The sequence below is a fragment of the Nanorana parkeri genome, unplaced genomic scaffold, assembly GCF_000935625.1.
Source record: "Nanorana parkeri isolate BGI_ZX_2015 unplaced genomic scaffold, ASM93562v1 scaffold1507, whole genome shotgun sequence".
NCBI classification, from domain to species: Eukaryota; Metazoa; Chordata; class Amphibia; order Anura; family Dicroglossidae; genus Nanorana; species Nanorana parkeri.
In genome coordinates, this window is record NW_017307775.1 from 102462 (window position 1) to 105684 (window position 3223).

Below are 3223 nucleotides of genomic sequence, written 5' to 3' on the forward strand. Positions count from 1 at the left end.
AAAACCCGAACACTCTAGCAGCGCAAGAAAATATTTTTGGGAGAACGAGTTGCGGCTTATTTATATGTAAATAGTGCCACCCATTAATATGTAAATATCACAGTCGTGACTATTTTCAGTGATGGGCCAGTAGCCCCTATCTTTATTTTGGTTGCCCCTGTCTGCCTGACATCTTTTGTCTGAGTTTCTGCTGCCATGAAAGCCGGACACAGCATTCAAATCCCGGACTGTCCGGATGAATCCCGGACAGGTGGCAACCCTATATGGGAGCCTCAAGAGAGCTCACACCCTAGCAGAGAGAGTGCCCCCTACTGTCTGCCATTTGTAAACATGTCACATTCATATGCAAGAGTTGTTTTTTTTTACATTGTTAAAAACAAATAAAATAGGGAATTAGTGAGAACCCCTGCCAGGCCTTTTTTGCTTCCCGTATCTCATTTTTAATTTTTTTCTGTTCAGCTGACAACATTTTCACTGCGGTAAGAGGTAAAGTTACATTTCGAATGGGAGAAATAAAAAGGTAGCTGAGGTTCTAGCTTCCACTCACTCTACAGTCATTGTATCCTTTATAGATTTCTCCCTCAGTTCCTGGCCTTGGCGACAATGTCATCATGGGGACAGGAAGTAAGGGAAAATCTCCCACCCGGGGTCACAGCAAACTTGACCCAACTCTATCCCAAACCTTAAAAAAGAAAAACTATTAGCTGGAGATTCCATTTAGGAGACGCTATAGCTTGTGACCAAAACTGAGGCAGGACGCTTCCCGGACACTAGTTTCCTAATATACAAACAGCAAGATGGCTGCCGGGCCTGCGCACAGGCAAAGGCGCACGTTAGGTGACTCATTTCCAATGCGCAAGATCAACGCTTTATCGCTCGGAAACATGGAAACAGTGTTTTGTGGTCAACTTTACAGATTGAAAAACAAAAAAAACAAAACAAGATTTTGATAATATCCACAATCCGCACAGATGGAGTGAAATATCGGCAACGTGCGCTCGGCAGTCGTTTCATAACATGAGCTGCGGACATCTCCGTGCTGAAGGATATAAATCAGCTCCCAGCAGCTGTGACCGCTGTGCACCTAATAGCATTCTAAGGGTGCCCGCTCTAGGATTGCCTGCGTTGGATGGGCATGTCCACCCGCTACACAGGCCGGGTACCGCCAGGCAGAGGCTTCTGGTATTGTTGCCTTGCAAATGACTCTTGTTCTTTTTCCTGAATTTTGGTTCCTCTTTAAAGACAGCTCCTTTTATATAGAGTCATAGGCCAGATATAGGCTTGGAATAGGGTTGCCACCTTTTCTTCATGCGAATCCCGAACACTCTAGTGACGCGCTGACAATTTTTTGGGAGAATGAGTCGTGGCTTATTCATATGTAAAGAGCGCCACACATTCATATGTAAATATCACAGTTGAGACCATTTTCAGTAAGGCTCCAGTAGCCCCTATCTTAATTTTGGTTGCCCCTGTCTGCCTGACATCTTGTGTGCGGGTTTCTGCTGCCATGAAACCTGGACACAGCATTCAAAAAACCCGAACTGTCCGGCGGGAATCCTGGACAGGTGGCAACCCTAGCTTAGAATGATGTGGTGACCTCTGGTGTCCAGGGCTGGATTTCCCACAAGGCCAACCAAGGCCCGGCCTCGGGGCAGCAGGGAGTAGAGGGGCAGCAGGGGTGTGGAATTCCTATCTCCCGAAGCCCGGGAGCTGTTTTCTACATTTAGCCCGGCTTTGGGCAAGCAGAGTGAAATGTACAGCGGGGAAGACGCCACTTGTTTTGTACAAGTGATCTTGGCGGTGCCACTTTGTATGTAGCCTGCAGGTCTGCCATTCCCCATGGTGGGGGGGTTTGTAGGGTACGGGGGCGCGTTGAGGAACATGGCCTTGGGGCAGCAGAGAGACTAAATCCGGCCAGGGGACCCCCCTTGCGACGCCACTGAATCCGGCCCTGCTGGTGTCTACTGCCCTGCGCAGTTACTTGTCTCTTTGTGTGTGGATAGTCAATACCTCTTTGAACGCGTTCAGGTTTTGATATGTAGAACAATTCACACCACGTTCCTTCAATCAGAACCCTCAGTTCAACTTCCTGAAAGCTTCCTTTATGAATGTACAATTCTTGACGGATTAGAATCCTTCGGTGCTTGTGGCTTCTTGTTGACCCGTGGGATACAGTTGCCCTTGCAGGTTACATCGAGCCATAAGAGTCTGATCCACTGCCAAAAGGTTGGTCCTTCCAAGTACAGACTGGGCCAACTCACGTGACCGTAAAGTGCAATGTGACTTTCGAGAGAAGTGCACTTCATCATCTTATAAAGGGAAAGGTGGTAAAAAAAGAAAAAAAAGTGTCAATTTAGTCCCTCGGTGCATTCTTGTCTTCAATAACTGTGTATAGATATTGATTATGAGAAAGTTGGGGTTGCCAATTTTTTTTGGGGGGGGACCTGGAGTGTTTGTGTTGAGGTGTAACGGATGGGTCGGGTGGCTTAGGTGCTAAAAGGCAACAAAAAGATGTGAATTTCTCTGTCGACGTTTTACAAATGTATCCCAAGACTTGATCATGGATATGGCACCGTGTAGACTTCAGCCTGTTACTGTGACGGCGGTTGAAGATGCCACATGAAAGGTGCCTTCGTAGGGCAGAGGTGCACGTTACAGTTTTAGCTCCTTGACCTTGATATAGTTCCATATTTGCTTGATATCTTTTCCTAGTGAGGACACACTCCGCGAATACACTGTAAAGAATCCTTCCAATATTTATTTTTTCCCCGAATGGCAAAAAGAGGAAAGGAGTTTAGAAATAGGATAACTGATCCGCTTAGAAATAGGTTAACTGATCCGCTTAGAAATAGGTTAACTGATCCGCTTAGAAATAGGTTAACTGATCCGCTTGACCGCAGAGACCATCTCAAAGAACTCAAGAGAACTCGAGAGAGCTCGCAATCTCTCCATTTTATTACGGCAGGATGAGCTGAAGAAGTGGCACGGCAGTGACTAGTCATAGAGACCTCAGATTGCAGGCGCCCTAAAAGGAACCTTCGGAGCACACAAATCATTTCAGTCTCTTACTTATAGAAATGCTTTAAGATGGTAGCAGTAGCTGAAAGACCACTTGAGGTCTAGACATCTGTGTCGAAGCAACTCTCAAAAGACCTTCAAGTCTTTGTCAGTTTGTTCACCCCCCCCCCCCCCCCCCCCCCCCCCCCACTCCCGCCCCCCCCCA